Source organism: Haliotis asinina, chromosome 13 (genome assembly GCF_037392515.1).
Source record: "Haliotis asinina isolate JCU_RB_2024 chromosome 13, JCU_Hal_asi_v2, whole genome shotgun sequence".
NCBI classification, from domain to species: domain Eukaryota; kingdom Metazoa; phylum Mollusca; class Gastropoda; order Lepetellida; family Haliotidae; genus Haliotis; species Haliotis asinina.
The window spans coordinates 48,336,194-48,357,383 of record NC_090292.1 but is presented as its reverse complement, the minus strand read 5'-3'; the positions used below and the strand labels follow the sequence as shown (position 1 = coordinate 48,357,383).

At 37.2% G+C, this 21,190-nt stretch overlaps 1 protein-coding gene, 1 long non-coding RNA gene and 1 pseudogene across 2 annotated transcripts in view; 1 reads left to right on the top strand and 2 right to left on the bottom strand.

The window, feature by feature from the left end:
- LOC137259722 (NAD(P)H-hydrate epimerase-like) overlaps positions 1-21,190 on the bottom strand; it is a 266,803-nt pseudogene that overhangs the window by 73,776 nt on the left and 171,837 nt on the right.
- LOC137259721 (NAD(P)H-hydrate epimerase-like) overlaps positions 1-21,190 on the bottom strand; it is a 170,153-nt gene that overhangs the window by 10,193 nt on the left and 138,770 nt on the right. The window lies entirely within an intron of this gene.
- On the top strand, positions 4,572-10,887 carry LOC137259723 (uncharacterized). The gene is made up of 3 exons (XR_010954708.1): positions 4,572-5,132; positions 6,060-8,845; positions 10,743-10,887. It is a non-coding gene; the product is annotated as an uncharacterized lncRNA (long non-coding RNA).

Genomic DNA, 21,190 nt, shown 5'->3' with positions numbered 1-21,190 from the left:
TGGAAACCAAACATATGGTTATAATTTCGTTAATAAAGTGTCAATCCGTCACTACCAACACTGCTGCTACTTTCGGCTTTAATTTATTGACGGTCACATTGGGGCACTAAAACGTTATCAATAATCATGTCCAAAACTATGGTCACACAGACAATGTCTGTGGTCCAACGTACACAAAGTTCTCATAAAACATTCACTGTTCAATCCTAAGCCAGCTGTAATGGCGACATTAGCATTTGGTGTATCCTCCCCTCGTACGGATAACTGCTGCAACCCTGCAAAAGGTTTCAATTTCAGCACAGTTCACTTATTGATGCATTGAGTAGAAAGCAATGAGAATACTTCATTTCACCTTTATAAACCCCTCAGTTGCTTGTACCATGAAAGAACTTTAGCATGAAAAGCATACATTTGAGTCAGCACGTGAATTTCATGCTAACTGCATGTGTATTTAGATATAACTGATAGATATTAGACTTCTCTGTTTTGATCCCTATTTGTTACATTCAACAATTATTTTAGTGGTGCTTAATTAATGCTCATGTGTGTATATATATGACTATATATATACTATACTTTATGACTATACTTTATATATACTTATATATATCTCAAACTTGTTAGTTAACAATACATTTCCAACTCATGCAAGATATATCACTTAACAAAAATGTTTTGGATATAACAGCTTAATCATGAGTTATTTTCATTATTTGAGCATAAACAAAATATTTCAGACAATCTGATGTTTTCATATTTGTTTATGAAGGTATTTTACCTTTTTGTAATCTTTTCCTCAGTTTACAACCAATAACATGTGTCAGCAAGTAAGCAAGACTATCAACCTGATCCCGCTAGTCACCTTTTGTGACTGAATCTGAAAATCAGTTCTAACCCGGACCTTGACGGGTTCAAGACAAATTCACTTGCCAACATCCCCTCTGTGGGCATGCATTCAAGCATTTAGGGAAACAGTGTTGAATAGGTATATGCACAAATGCACAATACATGTTGCATGAGGTCATGCAATATGTGAATTAGTCTTCTGGTAAATATTGTTTAGCCAAGGAGGCGTCACATGACATGTCACATGAGCATGCACAGTACATTCTTTCAAATGGCCGGAGTAGACGCAGAGTTAGAGAGCGGTAAGTGTTGTATATTTGTCTAACCATAACAAAGCAAAATAGTTTTTGGGGAGATGGTGTTATTTCACTCAGAATCAAAGCACATCTACATATGATCTCTGTTTTGTTTCAATGTAATAAAATAATACACCTGAACAGAGATGAATGAATGTGCCATGTCATGGGACATTCAACACGGCGGATTCTCAAAGTCTCGCAAACTATATTTCAATTTTAAGAATTGTTCTGAAATGAAGACAAGCAAATACACATGCAGGTGTAATACCCAAATGTGAGCAGCTGGATATAAAGTATTCATTGACTGTTGGTGACAAAAAGAATATTTAACATACCACTTAAGATATACACCGGAACAGAAAATTTGTCATATGGCATGAAGGACTTTCGAAACGACTGCCTTCCATGCAAGGTCTTGAAACTTGATTTCAGTCATAAGTATTTTTATGTCATACAGACATGCAAACACACATGCAGACGATTAAGTAATTGTAACCCAGATATAAGCACCAGGATGTAAAGTATTTGATGGTTGAACAGTTTTGTGGGTCACCATTAGAGGCTTCATGTTGGTTTGCATTTTAGATCACAAAAAGAATATGCTGACACATATCAGTCAAGCTGTAACCAATATGATTTTACAGAGGGTCACTGTTAAACTGTAAACAGTAATGAATGAAATTTTCAGTAAAATTAAATATCGGGGTTCTACCTTACACACAGCCCCATTATCTTGTCAAAGCTGTCTTTCAACACAAAGGACAGTAGTGTTACGTTCTTTGAACATCACAACATTGAGTAACTGGTCATGTCATGATATTAAGCCATGGTTACTGCTATGAAGACTCACAATACTCGCCTGGGTACAATAAAACTTGACAAGAAAGGGCGCTTATTAAATTACTTGTCATTCACTTGAACACATTAAAAAACATGCTACACTGATAAAACACGAAGGTTGTTCAGAATGTGGACAATTGCAACAGAGTGTCAGTCTAGACAGTACTCATGAAATAGAAATTGCTTGGACACTAACTTTTGAAAGAATTTGTGGTTTGTCCTTGTGGTTTCTGACATATGCCTCATAACGAACATTTTGATGATTTTGTGTTTCCAGATCATGAAGATATATCACTTCAATATGAAAATGAACCGCGGAGGTCTCATCAGGTCTCTGAAGGTAAGTTATTTATTATGGCGGTTATTTTTTATACTTTGTTCCCACAAATAATGTATACCGCATGTGGGGAGATAGTGAACATGGTGCCACAGTTGACAGATTCTGTCTTACTTTTACAGGAACAGAAAAACAGTTTTCTACATATAGTTGGCAAGCCACAGAGAATTGGTACAACTCTCTAAGCTGAGTTCTTGACCTAACCGTAGAGAATCTTTTAACAGTGTAGACATAGCTTTGAAAAGTTGCTTACCTTGGCTGGTTGGTATTTTGTGTAACACCATTTTCAGCAATATTTCAGCTATATGGTGGTGGTCTATAAATAATCAAGTTTGGATCAGACAATCCAGTGTTCAACAATATGAGCATCGATATGCACACTTGGGAACTGATGACATATGTCAACAAAGTCAGCAAGCCTGACCACCCGATCCTGTTAGTCACCTCTTACGACAAACATAGTCACCTTTTATGGCAAGCATGGTTTGCTGAAGGTCTATTCTGTTCTGGACCTTCACGGGTCACATAATATGTAATGCTCAGTCATGATATTCTGTAAATCAACTGAAAGCAGCTGATGAGGCCTAGAGGGCAGTGTTGGACAGTTGGTTGAATTTGTGCCTCTTTAATCTCACACAAATCAGCTTGCTCAGGGTGGGGGACACTACAGAGATTTTGTGTGTGATTTTACTTTTACACCGCTTCTTTGGCAATATTCCAGCATTATCTAGCTGAAAGAAATGGGCTTCACACATTGTACCCTGTGGAGAATGACTCAACTAACATATTACCCACTGCCTTGCAAATGATTTTTTTTTCCATTTAAGGTCATATCAAATCACCAAAGGTATGACAATTCTCTTTCCTTAATTAACAGTCATGCCTTACCATTTTCAGTATCACTACCTGAAAGAGATGAACTGGTCCCTAGTCCTTCCACTCGTAAGTAATGATTCGCTTGGCATTTACAAGGAATGAAGTGATGAATTTCTACATTATCCCAGGATGATGAATTTAAGGATCGTACCTGTACAGCATTGGAATTAATGAGTTCCCAGCATTTATTATGTCCATAGTATCCTGACAAGACAAGAATTTCAGATGTAAATTTCTTTAACATAAAATTGTCTGCTAGAGGAACTATGGTAAATGTCAGTGGGTCCTTGGTGCTGACACGGTACCTCTACCACATCCCCAAATTGTTTATCATTATTTCAAATGTCAGATAGAGGGATGTTTGGTTTATGTGACTTTTAGATGTTGTGTCCAAGTAGAGTATGAACCCCAGGTCTTAAGCAAGCAAACACAAGCATCCTTTCACCACAATGTGACCTCAAGGTACCACAACCCTGTGAAAGGCACCACTTCAGACATCCCTTTGACATTAAGTATTAACTGAAAAACACTTTGAAGTGGTGTTAAAATAAATGCAGTCGCATGATTAATGTTAATATCATAAGTCTAATGAACCTATTTTCTACTCGACAGGTTACAGTTGTATTTTTCGGTAAGTACAGTATTTTAATGTCATTAAGACTTATCTTTCAGCAAAAGTCTATAATACATAATTGTTGTCAAACAACTTTTCCTCTTCTTTATGCCAGTCTTGGAAATAATACTAATGATTTGCTACTGACAAATGACTAACTTTGATGGTCCTGAAGAAAATTTGTTGCTTTCAAATGTATACTTATTTGCTATTTCACTGGTAAGATTCTGCAGCAGGGTGTTATTGAGTATTTGAAGAACGGGAATACATTTGCAACCTACGGCTTTAGCAGGAGGTTTCAAATGAAATGTTTCCATGCTTCAAATACTCAATAACACTTGGAAATTGGTCAACACATGATATTTATCGACACTGTAAATAAAAAAGTAAACCAAAGGGTTTTACTGTCTGCACTCGTTTACATCAAGTACAGGTACAGCAGTGAAGTGTCATCAGCTGGCCATTTCAGCTGGTTCCCATGGCAGCATCTGGAGCTGCTCATTTGTGACATCATTCAAACTTTACCTCATTGGATTTGAATGGCGTCTACGTGTCAATATGCAGTGAATAGTCTTGCACTTTCTGGGAATCAAATACCATTTGATCATGTTTTTCAACCAATCAAATTACAGAAAACGGTGACTTGGTTTACAATCTAAGATAGGATCTTTTCCCTCCTGTATAATACAGATAATTATATAAAATTTATCTTTCCTTTATGATCTTAATGTTAAAATATCCTATAAAATAGATATTAGGCTGCATAAAAAATTTAATGTTTCTTTGGCACATTTTCTTCAAAAGTGATGGGGACTTTTTTTTCAATTTTGATTTTTTTTCTCTTTTTTTCATTCAGAAATATAGCTTAGGAAGTTTATAACGTGTTAACGAGTTGCAGATTCAGTCACACTCATTCTTATAGTGAACAAATTGATGATTGGGATGTGGCAAAGTCAAAATTATTTTTTTTAAATGGCAATAAAAAATTGTTAAAAGTGATGCATAGATGCTCCAGAAACATTTCACTTTTTTTTATTTAGCTCTATTTTTCAAATAAGACTGTTTCATCACAATAGTATGTTGGCTGGGTATAAGAAAAAAATATTCAATTATGGATAAAAAACATAATATCTTAAGGTATCAGACAAGATGGTTTTGCTTTCATGTTTTTCAGCCATGATACAAATGTTCCATACGATGTGTTTCAACGACACTTTACACCAAAATACAATGATCTGGAGCAAGGACTGATGGATGCATGCATTTATCCTGTTACACAATATTTAGAGGAAGCTGAAGGAAAAGCAGTAATCTGTATTGAGTAAGTATCATGTTTACTTCATATTTCACTTTCCTGCCGCAAAACGGTGACTATGCTTGTCGTAAGAGGCGACTAGCGGGATCGGGTGGTCAGACTAGCTGACTTGGTTGACACATGTCATCGGTTCCCAATTGCGCAGATCGATGCTCATGTTGTTGATCACTGGATTGTCTGGTCCAGACTCGATTATTTACAGACCGTTGCCATATAGCTGGAATATTGCTAAGTGCGACGTAAAACTAAACTCACTCACTCACTCACTCCTGCCGCAAAACTCAATGGACAGCATAAAAAGTGTTCGGAAAATCATCTGGCTAAGGTTTTTCTAATTTTTGAAAATGTTCTCTCTTGGTGTACACATCCTTCACACATGAGTCTTACAAAAAGTAGAAATTGAGGACGATAGTTTTTTACTTCTTCCACGTCCTTTACTAAGACAAAAAGATAATTGTGTCACAAACACTGAAAGCTCTGTGCAATAACTGTAATAATTGCTTTACTATTTTGGGATTTAAATACCTAACTATGCAGTCTCAGATCCTCGATTGGCATTTAGGAGTTCTTAATATGACAACAAATAGTATGGATTTACAACTTCTTCAATATTTACAATATGACAATGTTTCTGGGTTACTTCATGCCCCTGGTGAGTGGCAGAACATGCCAACAAGTAAACTATGTAGCATGTACCAGAGGCCATTGAGATAGTATTCATCCTGTCATGAATATCCAACCCTTCTCGTCATAAACACCCTGTACATTCCAGCATATCCACTTAATCCTGTTGAAATCTGTATATCAAAACATGTCGCTTAATCCCCTTGATCTCTGTACAGCACAATCTGTGACTATCTCATTGGCTTGCAAGACATTTTCCCAGCCTGAAGATGGATAATGTTTCTATCCTCTATTTTTCTTACTTTTCAGATTCATTAAAAGTGATGAAAAAATGGTTAAAAAAGTTCATGGCAAAATCTTTATCAATATCTACACAGATGCTTGCTACACTGGCATTGGGGGAATCTGGGTTGATAAATTGACAGCTCATATTTTTAGGACTAACATTGACATTAGGTTTGATATTAAGACTTTTAAAACATTGGCAGTTTTCTGTGCTCTACTTTGCTGGAAAGCAAAACTGCAAAATGAGATTGTTTTGATACACAGTGACAATCAGGCTGTTGTCACTGCCGTCAACAATCTAGAAAATATTGAAAATATGAATTTTGGCAGAGGAGACACTAAAACACTGAAACTGATAAATTCTATCATTAATTCCAATAATATATATCTTCGATGTCAATACATTGAAGGCAAAAGCAACTGTAAGGCAGACATTTTGTTTAGACAGGATACTGATGCCGTTAGAAGGTCTTACCCCCAACATTCATATGAAGAAGCTGAAATAACTGATGATATGTTAAAAGAATTTCCATTTGCCATTCACACAGAAATAAAAAATTAAACAAAAATTTTATAATATACCCATAAAAAAGTAAGGGAACCTCAATTATGTTAGGATGAATAAGCGTTAACAAACTTTTCAAAGACTGACATCTTATGATGGCACCACCATTTCTCATTATCACTACCCCTAAACACAACGTATGGGATGCATGGCATGCCATTCTTATAATATACAGTTTTCAAGATGGTTGTTGTATAGGAGAAAACACGGCTCTGAGATTTTGATAGACAATGTAAAACTGGACGGGGTGGGATATCTCAACGCTGATTGTCCAAAACCGAGGAGAAGTATTTTCTTTAACATACATACCATCAATGATGGGTAATTAAAATGTAGATAATCATTAATGAAGCTACATAACAATAACTTCCGTGGCCCAGTGGTCGTGCGGTAAGGCGTTTGCCTAAGAATCTTAGATTTGTGGTTGTAATCACCCATGGAAAAACATTTGCATTGTGAGTTTAATCTTGCACGATATTTTTCAATTGATTTTAAACACTCATGTATCGTTTGAATGTTGATGTTCATATAAGGTTAGGAAAAGTAAAATCTCTGGGATTTTTTGTCGAGACTCAATTATTTACAGACTGCTGCTACATAGCTTGAATATTGCTGTAATGTTGAGTAAATCGAAACTCATCCACGCATCAGGTCATCACATCTGGCCTATGGTCAGTCGAGGCTAAAATTGATGTTCATGAATATGACAGCTGTGTCCAGATGCATTTCACATGTGGCAATATTGGACAAGTCACTGTCAAGTCTCCCACACTCCGTATTGTAAAAGTTGTTCATGTATGATAATGCATTAATTCTCTGTTCTGCTGAAGGCAATTCCTCTGTGACAGTAGCTGTAACCTGACCATAACATTATCTTGAAAACAAAGTAGGCAGCCACTATTATCTGAAACGAAATCCCTGGATTCTCCAGGCTCGAATTTTTTTTTTATAGGTTCCCAAAATCAAATTGATACAGATATAAAAGTACAAGGCTGTGATACACACGTCTTAAAGAAATACAGTTACGTATAAACCTAAAGTGTGCTAATTACCCTTACAACATCTGAGTTGTGAGTTTGATCTTAAAACGATATTTTCCAATTGATTTCCAACATGCATGTATCATTTGAATGTTGACGTTTTTATATAACGTTAGAAAAATCAAAACCTGGGAAGCGGCCTCACCAACGAAAAGTAAAACCTGGGAAGTGGTCTTACTAACGAAAAGTAAAACCTGTCCCTCCAAAACAAAAACCTCCAATGCAGTTATTCTTGGAAAACAAGCGATGACCTAATCCATAGTGACAAGCACACTTTAGGTTTATATAAAACACTCCAGATCATTAAGTTTGACAATCACCTAGCATCTCATAGCTTGTTTCAAGCAATTGGTTTTGCTTTGTGCTTTTTTGTCAGAATATCAACCTTTTACACATCCAATTACTGGATAAACAACTAACTTTATTAGGAAGTGCAAGCGGTGATGTACTTTCAAAACATTCACCATTATCATATCAACATTGGTTGACTCTAAAGAATCTAACATTTGTTTTTTATAATTCATAAATGAGGTTCCCCTACTTTCATAAGGCAAACATTTTGGCATAAATTATCTGAAGTTCTACATCGTAAGGCAAACATTTTGGCATAAATTATCTGAAGTTCTACATCGTAAGGCAAACATTTTGGCATAAATTTTGGCATAAGTTATCTTTAAGTTCTACATCATAAGGCAAACATTTTGGCATAGATTATTTTAAGTTCTACATTGTAAAGCAAACCAGACGATCAGCCCGAGTCAGAGCTAGGTGTTTGAACCATCCAGCAGTGTATATGACTGCATAAGAAGTTGTCATCTGACTGGATTTTCAAACTGTTCGGTCCCTTCCCCCTACAAATTTGCAACATTAGGCATCCCAGACAATTTTTTATCGGCCTACAAACTTTCCCAGGGTTGTAGGGGTGATTAGCGGAACGAAAGCTTTGAGATTCAATCCCCAATAGAAAGTCAAAATGACTACCACATAACCATCACAGCATCAATACACATACTGCTTTCAATAACAAAGACCGGGCAACTGATGTTGCCTCGTGGCCAGGATCAACGTACATAAATTCACCAACAGCGGTCCCCATCTGTTGTTCCACCGGAATGCTGTCCACATTCGATGTCATGTTCTCAGAGAAAGTGGTTACCCCTGTAAGAAGTGGCTAATGAGATGGGATGACAAGCAAACCACAACAGGTAAGTAAACCAGAGACCATATAATAGAGGGACAGCCCTCACCAACAGTTAATCATTAACCATCAGCGCTACGGTCTGGCATGTAACTGACACAACCCTGCTGCAAACCTCCTGCTATTGGTACACATGCACAGCACATGCGCACATATTCTCAAATGAGTTCGCTGGTAACCACGTAAACAATACTGCGTAATATCTGGGGTGAGAGTTAATTCCCTTAGCAAGACTGCGATTGACAGTCAAATTATGTGTATAGGTCCGATAAAGAGATTACAATAATCTTAATCTTTATCTTATCTCATCACAGAACATGTGTAATCGCAAAATGTGTGTCGTTATAAACCTGGAATATCTGTTTTCAATTAACATTCGGCATTGCCATGGATGACTTTATTCATTGGGATTATTCCGACTTGGACCTCAATACTTTACTTGGAGAATTTATAGACTACTTTATGGTCTCTGAGTAAACCTTTATATGAACTGATGATTGTGATTTAGTCAAAGTTACATATTTTGTGATGACAAAGCATAAACTTATTTGAATTTAATTTGGAATTACAAGAATATATTTAAACAAATACCTAAGCTCCACTCACCATTAAGATATAAAGGGAGATAACACCTCCATATTCAAACACTGTACATTGCGCAAAATTGAAGAGTGCAATCCCTGATGCTTAGTATAACTAAGTCACATGACTGGTCACATGATTACTCACAGCAACACAGAGTGATGTCCCTTGAATTTAACTTATTAAAAAAAAGGAAAGCAAAGATAAATTGCACAATTGTATTCATTACACATTACACACTGTAGAGCAAAAATGCTTGTACATTTAGCCTGGATGTCTGAAGCAGTTACAAAAATTTTCGTAAGACAGAAAATTTGTAACATCAGAGACCATATACCGATACATTGGTATATGGTCTCCAGTAACATATTTGTAATCCGGTTGTAGACTTCGTATGTGTATGTATTTTTCTTGAACCACTCAAATAATCTACATGTCTTCCTGAATTTTTAGTTCCTTCTAATTTTCAAAGTTTATTTTCTGAAAACAGCTGCGGTTCTTATGTCTATGAGTCATTAAATGATTGAACTTGTAGTTGTATTTAGGCTTAGAACTTTTCAGCCAACCCTCGTACAATGACAAAACAAACAGTTTTTACTGTGCTGGAGATCTGTGTACAGGTTACTCTATGATATATGGTATTTTCATAACTGAGATCACATGAAAGAACAAGCAGCATGGTTGAAAAGGCTATCGGCCAACTCAAGCACAAACCTCCTGTTCTTATGGGGAAATTAGTTTAAAAGCTGAGAAGGCTTGTAAAGTACAAAAAAAATAATCAACAACAGTTAGGTCTTTAGAGATGTTTAATTACCACAAAAATAATACAAACAAAATGACATGGTAACAAAGATAAATAGCAACAATATCTCTATGAAATTATAATTTTGCATGAACAAATCACTGAAAACATGCAACAATATTATTTCAGTAGAATAACTACATCCTGAATATAAACAGTCAGGAAGTGTTTGAATTTGAATTTATTTATGCCATTGAAAATCTAAATCCTCTGCTGACCTAAACAAAATTCATTTTTATCACTCACACTCTAAATATGTTTTACACAATAGCTTTTTTTTATGTATTTTTGAAAATTATCTTTCTGTTTGGTTAAGCATGCCACAACAGTTTTTCGAACAGAAACTGTTTTATCCTTATGTTAGATAAAGAATGAAAAATGACACTTAATATCCAAATATGTAAATATTTCTGATACATGTATGGCCGTTTAGGCGAAATCACTTGCATGATTTTATGTTTTAGGAATTCCTTTTTCAATGTGAGTATTTCTATTTTCACTGCAATTTCTGTTTCAACAGAGCTTCCATCGAGCGACATCCTAGAGCTTATGGATGGACTTCTGGCTCCCCCTGGCTGTGGCCCTGGGCTGAATTAGTCTGTAATGGAAATTATCAAAATGTACTTGTTCACAAAATGTTCACAAAAATGTCCTTTCGATTTCAACAAGCTTGTTGTTTTGTGTTATTACAGTTGAAGTAACAGTGACAATAACAAGGGCTACACACGACCAGATCTGTGTCGAGTGTACCTTGATGATGCGTTTCGTACAAATTGTACTCATCAGATAAAGATACTGTAGGGACTCAATGACAAGACTGTAGGCTGAAATATCCTTTTTGCCTTTCTTAAGTAGCAGTAGTTCATTATATATGGATGATGGGGTAGCCTTGTGGTCAAACCGTTCAATCGTCACACCAAAGACTTGTGTTGGATCCTCCACATAATATTGATACAGCAACGATTGCAGTAAAAGCATTACAAATATACACATTTATGCACAACTGACCAGACAATCCAATGATCAACAGCATGAGCATCGATCTGCGCAATTGGGAACCGATGACATGTGTCAACCAAGTCAACGAGCCTGACCACCCGATCCCGTTAGTCGCCTCTTACGAGAAGTTGAGTTGCGTTTTATGGCAAGTATGGGTTGCTGAAGGACTATTCTATCCTGACCTTCATAGGTCTCCATGAATTGTAAATTTGTAAATATATGATAGAATAGGACAATGACCGTAACATTAATGACCTCATTAGTATTTAGGGGCGTGGACGGGGAGGTGTCTAAGGTGCCATGCTGGTGATCCAGCAAGTTTGAGGTGTCAGGATAGACCCACCTGTGACCAGTTGTAAAAGCCTTGTAGTAGGCTTTATGCAGACTATCAAAGTCCTGTCACAACCCCTAGTGTGCAGTACATGAACCTGTGCACTGAAAAGAACCTATGAATCTGTTGGTAGATCCAGATGGTGGCCACATGTATACGTGCAAACACCAAGTTTGGGTACAGCTTGGACTAAGTACTGTGACTGTGTCCCAGCCCATCCAGCTGTGAATGGGTACCTCGTAAGAATAGGAAGGCACATTAATGTGTATGTTTCCTTTTGAGCACTTGAGCTGGACTCTGGCGCTATATACAAATATTCGCATGATGATAAATATTACCCTTCATACAAAAAACAAAATACAAAAAAAACAGATTATTACAGATAATTGGTTATCAGTAATAACTTCTTTGTTGTGACAACTGGCAGAAGAGCGATCGTTATCGGTTTTGACTCATACACATAATACAGAATGACCAAAAGAAAAGTACTTGCTAGTTTCTTCAGTCATTCTGCTGAACTCAGACTACCTCTGTTTAGAGTAGCCCTTTATGTTCTTCCACATTTTCTCTACCTCTTCCTTAGATGAGGGAGGCAAGCCAGAAGGGTTCAGGAATGCGGTAATTATCTGCTGAGTACACACGGTAATATCTTATGAAATACTGAAACACTATGCCACGATGATAACATGTCAGAAATCAATTATATGTTTTACAGTTGTGGACATACTAAGAAGCAGAACATTTAGGAGAAAGGATATTTGTTCAGGATTCAGTAGGATTTCCTGTATCTAATTTTCCAAAATATTCTTAAAAGAAATTGTGATGTGATCCCACATATATGAAGATAATACTCTAGATATCACTCTAAACTGGTATACATGTATTTTGTTTCATAAACTGGTATACATGTATTTTGTTTCATTTCTGCAGTAAGTGAATAGTCCATAAAAAAACACAATTGAATTTTTACAAATATTCCTGATACTACATGCTGTAGCCCCACTGTGGGTAAGAAATATGTTTAAAACAAGTAAAAACTGCCTGGCACATCTCTGTATTACTGTCAACAGCTTGACAGTCGGATAATAAAAGTTGAATTACCTGCCAAGCCTCTTGAAACTTTGCTGATGTCATAGCCGGACCAGACTTCCCTTCATCAGCTGGCATTTGTTTTCATGAGTTTGGTCTAAATCAGGACCTCATGTTTGTTCCATTTTGGGTTTCTCTTCTTTACCTCTGCTTCTGACATATTTTTCACTGAGGTACTTCAGTGTGCCATCTGGCATAATATCAGAAAGCGAGTTTAATATAGTATTTCTGAAGAGTTTCGTGGGAAGTTTAACAGACCACAGCTGACACTGGGTGGTCAGGCTGACTGATCCTAGAGTCGCAAGTGCCAATTAAATAGATCTAGTGGTCTGGCTTGGTGAGAATCGATGCTCATGAAGTGGGTCACTGGACTATGTCTTCAAGGCTTCAGGTAGTGGTCCGATTAATTGAAATAGTCATAGATTGGTCACAGTGACTAACGGCTAGGCCAAATTTTTCATAATTGAACACAAACAATTCTGGAACACTGCATTAACAATTTGTGTTCCTAACATACAAGTCATCCTTTCAATATGTGCAATTTGAAAAAAAACAAAAAAACTAAAGAACTACATGTTGTTTATTTATGTTTTTGTGCATATAATGAACCAGTCATCAATCATGAGACATTCACACATTCTCAACACAAGCTGACTGAGTAATGCTGGCAACAGCATAGGTCACACAGAAACCTAGTCACAGTAGCTGACTAAATGGATTCTGTAGTGTGACTTAGTCAGGATTGGTGCTCAGGCCATTAGTCACTGGATTGTGTCTTCCAGACTTTAGTGTATAAAGTCTGATATCACACTGCTGTGAAATTGCTGAGTGAAGAATCAAATGATGTCCACAGCATGATGGTGAAGAGGGGGAAGGGAGACAACTCTGTTCAGCCTCTTGGTTGATGATCGAATGAAGAGTCGTAAAAGAGTCCATTTGTCACCACTCACCCCTTTCTGTAACATCCAAGAAGACTCGTTCGTCCTCCACTTGATGCTTGTTATGTGCAAAAATATGACAAACCATGAATGGTCAGTTTGCGAAATATTTTAAAGGCATTTTTGAGTTTCTGCTTTGTGATTTAATGTAGCTTACTTTTTCAAAAAAATTAAAATTTATTTTCATATTTGATAAAACAGTTCACATTTGTATTTACTAAAACCCTTTTCAGAAATATAAATGGAAATATAAGGTGATGATGTTGTAATAATTACATCAGAATATGTCATTAACAAATATGTTTTTCTCCTTGTTTAATGTGTAACAAGGAGATTTAATTCTTCAAAACAAAGTAGCAAAAGCCAAAACAGCAATACAATCTATGAGCACTTCAGTGATATTAAGTGCTATTGGAACCAAACAAGAATTGAATTATCATTCTTGTTTGAAGCATTTCTGATGCTCCTACGTCAATATGAAATCCTTCACGAGGGTCACGAGTTGGTATTCGGCTTGTCCCAGAAAAACACATGGGTCATGAATGAAAAGAGTCAACTATGTTCAGTCATTACAGTAAAATATCACATATAGACAATGGCTTTCATCATAAACTATGCCATGATGAAAAAGGGTATGACTAACATTGTACTTAAATGTTTACCATGAGTAAGATGCTGACAAATCCAGGAAGATAATCAAGGTGAATCTGGGATTTGAACACATGATCATTACTAAGGATTGTGACACATCAAAGTGAGACAACACTGTACAAAGCCTTTCAGACAACTCTGTATGATACACTGTGCAGCCCAATATGTTGACATTTAATATCCCTTTCAGACAACTCTGTACAATACACTGTACAGCCCTATATCCTGACAACTAATAGCCATTTCAGACAACTCTGTACAATACACTGTACAGCCCTATATCTGATAACTAAAGGCCTTTCAGCTTACTCTCATCATATTGAGTAGCCATGTATTGTTTTGCTCTTAAGTGAATATAAATTTTGTGCAGCTGGAAGATCAAAAATAAAAGTATCCCATATAGAATGCAGATACGCATCATTTACGAAGCACTGGAGAAAACATGCCTTCAAGGTTTTGGAAGACAATGTAGAAGCGGAGGAGAAGGGATTTCCTGACCCCAAAGGTTTTACTTTGTCTACCAAAACCAAGGAGAAGTGTTTTCCCTGGTATATGTACCATCAAGTATAGACAATAGTGGTTGCGGATCACTTCATGACAATAACTGAAGCTCACGTAAAATCAATTTCATGACAGTAACTAAAGACAAATCAACCCCATTTCCTTCGCTGGCTTGGTAGCCGTATGGTAGAGCATCTGCCTTGAAACCTGAGAGTTACAGTTCCAATTTTGCTAGGGAAAACATTTGAACTTTGAGCTTAATCTTAAACGATGGTTTTCAATTGATTTCAAACATGCATATATCATTTTAATGTTGATGTTCATACAGAGTTTGGAAAAAATGCAGTAATTGCATGAAGTAAAACCTGGGAAGAGGTCTTACTAATGAAAAGCAAAACCTACCCATACAAAAAAAACCCCCTTAAATGGAGTTATTCTGGGAAAGCAAGATATGACCTTATATATAGTGAGAAGCAAATTTCAGGTTTATTTAATAAGAACACAACCATTATGCTTGACATTCACAATCACAAATGTTCCTTCTACAATATCTAAAATGAAATATGCTTCTTATCTACTGAGACACCAAGATTGACAAATGTTGTTTTTTTATGACGTACAGAATCACTGAAATGTTTCTTCTATGACACCCAGAAGGACAAATGTTTCTTCTACGACACCAAGACAGACAAACGTTTCTTCTATAACACCCAGATGGACAAAAATTTCTTCTATAACACCCAGAAGGACAAACGTTCTCCTATGACACCCAGAAGGACAAACATTTCTTCTATAACACTCAGAATGACAAACATTTCCCCTGTGACACACAGAAGGACAAACGTTTCTTCTATGACATCCAGAATGACAAAGTTACTTCTTTGACACCTAGAATGACATATTTCTTCTATAATACCAAGAATAACAAACATTGTGTAGCAGGGCGTGGAGTCCTCCCATAGATGACATCCTTACCTTGTCAGCATGCTGACGGGGTTAACCTCTTTGGTCATGTGGACAAGGTGTCCGACTTCGGATCAGAAGGTTCGTCGTTCGAATACCAGCACGGGACTCGGAAATTTTGTGGCCGCTACAAATTTGCTTCTATAACACCCAGAAAGACAAATGTTTTTTCTATGACATCCAGGGCATATGGATCATCCCCAACACCCTGAAGGTCAAACGTAGCTTCTTTGCTTGCCAGAAAGACATGTGTGCCAACCGTGACATTAAAAATGTCACAAAATCACCCTTGACAATAAGAATGACACATGCTCTTCTTCCATGACTGAAGAGACAACGTCACTGTGAAATCAACACCTCGTCTGTAACCAACCTGACGGCCAATCATGGCTCCATGCTCTAATCAAATGGACACATTTCACTGAAACAAACGCGTTTTGATTCCTGGATGACACAGTATGACTTATTCATTATTCACAACAAGTCTCTCCTGGCGTACACAGCCACAAACTTATTTGTTCAGGAGAGGGATCCTGTGACCTTTCATGAAATACATACATGTCTCATTAGTCATCACATGTGGTATCCATCACTCTGTCACCCTTCTTCCCTTGCGACAACACCCAGGGGATTTGAAATCAACACTTGCTCATTTCAAAAGAATTGTGTTTCATCTGGAATAACATTTATCTAATTCAGCGAGGTTCATTCCCACTCGTTCAACACAGGTTCTCCACAGTTTCCACACCAAATCTCCCTTGCATAATTCGCATATATATCATGGTTTCAAATTATGTGGTTTTACAATAAAAAAAATCAATTTGTACATCCACTGACATCGATTTTTAATCCCAAAATTGTAGCAGGGCCTGATATCAACCACAGATGACATCCTTACCTTGTCAGCTTGCAGACAAGGTGAACTTCTTTGGTTATATGGATAAGGCATCCGAGTAGGGAACAAAAATGTGTGGTTTGAATCCCAGCACAGGACTTGGAAATTTTGTGGCCTCTACACTGATGTTGGGCCAGTAAGCTGGGCCCTGATTGAAATGAACTTGATAAGATTAAACCCACGAGAGTAATACATAAAAAATCCAAAATGGGGAACACATGTTACAACAGGCCTTTACTTGTGTCCAAGACTTTTGACACAGTAGGTCCTTAGGCCTAAGAAAAGATGTTGTGGTTCCAGTTATCCAACCAACCCTTGAATTCTGGCGCCGACTGTATCTTGTTTAAAGCTGTATGAATAAAACAAGCTTTCCAATACCATTGTTTTGTCACAGCACTTAGAGACATCGGTTATTCTCACAGTGTTTACATGATCACTGCAAGCTTGACTGAATAAGCAATTACAATTTGAAAAATGTGTTATTAGTTTTTACTTTTAAAAATATGTGAAAAATCAACCCTACCCACCTACCCTAAATTTCAGACAGGTGTTATCGGAACCACAAAATGTTTTTGTGTGGCCTCAGCAGTCAGTGAATGACAATGTTGACACTCAATATGAAATTGTGAGTTGTTCTCAAGTTTTCTGTTTCAAGTTAGCTACAAACTGGTACAGAACAAAACCAACCTAAATAGCAGAATTTCTGTGGTGTTTAAACAAGATTATCTACAAACTTATCGACTCTCTATGAAAGAAGGTCCTTTGCTGTCAAATTTGCATCAATCTGGAACTGAACAAAACCAACCTAAAATAGCAGAATTTCTGTCTTGATTAAACAAATCACCTACAAACACTGACTCCCTGTGAAAGAAGATCCTTTGGACTCATCTTGAAATGACACACAATTTTCTTTGGCTGAAAACAAGTCACAAGCCTCTATTTAAAATCAGGTAACAGAAACATGCAAAAAATGAACAAAAAAATTCCTTTGGATAAACCAAATCTGTAAATTAGTTGTGAGTTCCCTCAAACTTCTGACTTTAATGACTCTCCTGGTGGAGAGTGAATGTTTTTCAGGACCAGTAATGGGATACTGTCAATGTTTTGTGATTAAATTACCTAACTTTAGTTGATTTGTTCCACAAGTCACATGTGAAACCGACGCCAAAATTACAGGATTTTGGCCACAGAGAGAAGCACCAAGGTAATCGAACTTGGTCAATGGGTATTTTCTTGCATAATTTACCCTAGAATTGGAGGCTTGCAGCCATTTTTCAAATTAAATTCTCATTGTTGCTTGCCTTTTATCAACACACCTCAAGGACTGTTTTTTTGAATTTCACAGTAAATGTCTTTTTGTGCTCATGAATCTAATGTTTGACAAATACTACATTATGTTTGACATGTAATTCTCATTCAAATTCAGATAATTTGAATTTATTTGTTTTACAGTTTATTTGGTGAAATACAAGTTAAGAGCGTCATCCTGTATAACAATTTGTTTCAACTCTGTGCAAAAAATGATTCATGTTGGAGCAAAACTCAAAATGATGATGTATGCTTGAACGTAATTTGCTTGTTTTGTGGATTTGTTGTTGAATATCACACTCAGCAATATTTCTGCTATATGACACTGGGGCGCTTTTCACGAAGCAGCCTCTACTCAGGTTAACTTAGCTCCCATTCTTTCGAATTGCGCCCTAGTGACTTATGATCACCTTAGTGCTTTGTGAAAGGAGGCCCTGGTCTGTAAGTGTCTGTACAATCCAGTGATCAACAGCATGAGCAACATCATGTGTCAACCATTTTTGGTAGTCCTATATAAACCTAAAGTGTGCTTCTCACAATATATGAGGTCATTTCTTGTTTTCCCAGAATAACCACATGTGAGGTTTTTGTTTTGGAGGGAAAGGTTTTTCTTTTCACCAGAAAGACTTCTTTCCAGGTTTTACTTTTCACTAGTAAGACCGCTTCTCAGGTTTTACTTTTCTTAATTTTATGTGAACATCAACATTCAAATGATACACGAGTGTTTGAAATCAATGGAAAACTATTGTTCAAGATCTAACTAACAATACAAATGTTTTCGCAAGCGGGATTGGAATTGGAGATCTCGGAACAGTAAGCAGACGCTCTTCCTCACGGCTACTGGACTGACGAAGGAAGTGGGCATGAATTATCTACTTATAGTTACTGTCATTAAATTGATTTTATGCACGCTTCAGTTATTGTTACGTAGCTTCATTAAATGATCATCTACATTGTAATTATCCATCACTGGTGGTATATATGTTAGAGAAAACAATTCTCCTCGCTTTTGGTAGATGATGTAAAACCATCGGGGGCGGGAAATCCCTCCCTCTTCGGTTTTATACTGTCCACCAAAACCTTGGAGTCTTGTTCTCTCCTAGTCAGTGAGTATAGTTTTAAATACTTTCAGCAATATTCCAGCAACGTCATGGTAGAGGACACCAGAAATGGGTTTTACACATTGTACCCATGTAGGGAATGGAACCCAGTCCTTCAATGCAAAGGCACTAGGCTACCCTACTGTCCCATAACAGCAGATAACATGATTTGTAGGCTTACCATGACTAACAAAGATGGGATTCTATCTGCTCTAATCAATCAGAAATAAAAAAGAATCCTGCACACCCTATCCCATGTATCTGAATTAAACATTTAGATTTCTGGCAATTGAAATCCTGAAAAAAAAAAATCAATTTACAAACTTCAGTTTTCAACATTTGAATTCAAATATGCATGAGTTTAAAATGAAATGCCTCCTTCATATTGAAAGATGAAAAAACAAACAAACTGCATCTAAATCATTGTATGATTTCATGCTTAAAATGAGATACAAATTTGAAAAATTCTCTTTGAAATATAAAAATACCATGAAATTAGCTGTGATTGTTGGCAATTTCTTTGGACATAATTTCAGTATTTCATACCGCAGGGACATCGAACTGATGGAAACACAGTTCTGTCAAGAAATCAAATCATTGAGGAAAGCACATCAGATGAAAGGGTCACGATACAAATTTTGAACAATATTGTAAACACTCTGCGCTATAGACAAGTAATACTCCCACACAGTGAGTGGGTGGGTGGGTGAATGAATGGGTGGGTGGGCGAGTGCATAGGTGGGTGAGTAAGCAAGTGAGTGAGTGACTGGGTGAGTGAGAGAGCGGGTGAGTGAATGGGTGAGTGCATAGGTGGGTGGGTGAGTGAGTGAATGGGTGAGTGCATTGGTGGGTGGGTGAGTGAATGGGTGAGTGCATAGGTGGGTGAGTGAGTACATAGGTGGGTGAGTTAGCAAGTGAGTGAGTGGGTGAGTGAATGGGTGAGTGAGTGAGTGGGTGAGTGGGTGGGTGAGTGAGTGGGTGAGTGAATGGGTGAGTGCATTGGTGGGTGGGTGAGTGAGTGAGTGAGTGAGTGCATAGGTGGGTGAGTGAGTACATAGGTGGGTGAGTTAGCAAGTGAGTGAGTGGGTGAGTGGGTGGGTGAGTGAGTGGGTGAGTGAATGGGTGAGTGAGTGAGTGAGTGAGTGAGTGTTCCACAAACTTTTAGGTAGTTATCATGATTATCAAATAGTTGGCTGGTTGGTTTATTTTGTGGTTAGAGCATTTACCCATCATCCCACTGCCAGGTCTAAATCCCCACATGTACAAGCAGCTAGTTGTCCCTGGACTTAGTAAGTTGAATGATAATGGCACAGAAATCCTCAGCGGAATGCATCATATACTATTTCACAGACAGTCTTAGTGTGTTTTCATTGTATTGAGATTGATTTAAATAACAAGTGTGTGAGATGGTTTTATGCTGTTTTAAGAATACTCCAGAAAAATCATGGTGTAGGTCACAAGAAAATGGACTTCACACAATGCACCCATGAGGGCATTTGTACCCGGGTTTTCACCCTTTTGCCTTTTAACCCCCTTACACAAAAGGCTATGTTGAAATAACATTTATATAATAACATTTAAATATCAGAATGATCAGGTCCTGTTTTATTTCATTTTCATTTGCTTGTTTTTTTTCTGTTCGAAGTCTGAAGTGCACTCAGCAATATGGCAATATGTTCCATGATAAAATTGGCCTTAAGTAACATGAGCTTCTTATAGGAGTTAACAAACAGGACCACAGGCTTCCACAACGTTCACTTCACACTCCCAAACAACCCATTTAGCACGAACTGCGGGGTCCAGTGGAAATCTGTGCATGGTGACACCATCATCTGACCTCCTAGGAGCAGCTGAGGGCAGCACAACAATTTGGTATGTCTTTGTTGACGCTGAAAAATCAGCAAAATGACAAGCTTCCTACACATTTTCTATACAACTGACTGAAAATCGTTCCTCAAATGACGTCACTGCAGTGCTCTGGCAACAGAGTTATGTACCCTGTCTTTGGTTTTGTTGGTGGGCTGGAGTGAAGCAGATGGCTTTTTGGTAAGATATAATCACTCGGTAAGAATTAACCACAAACTTTTTAAGAATGAGTTCAGTGTTCACTTAAGACTAACCACAAGTCTTTCATATGTAATGGTTAAAAGAGTACAAAATATATGAGTTTATTCGTTCTCTTACAGGACTGGG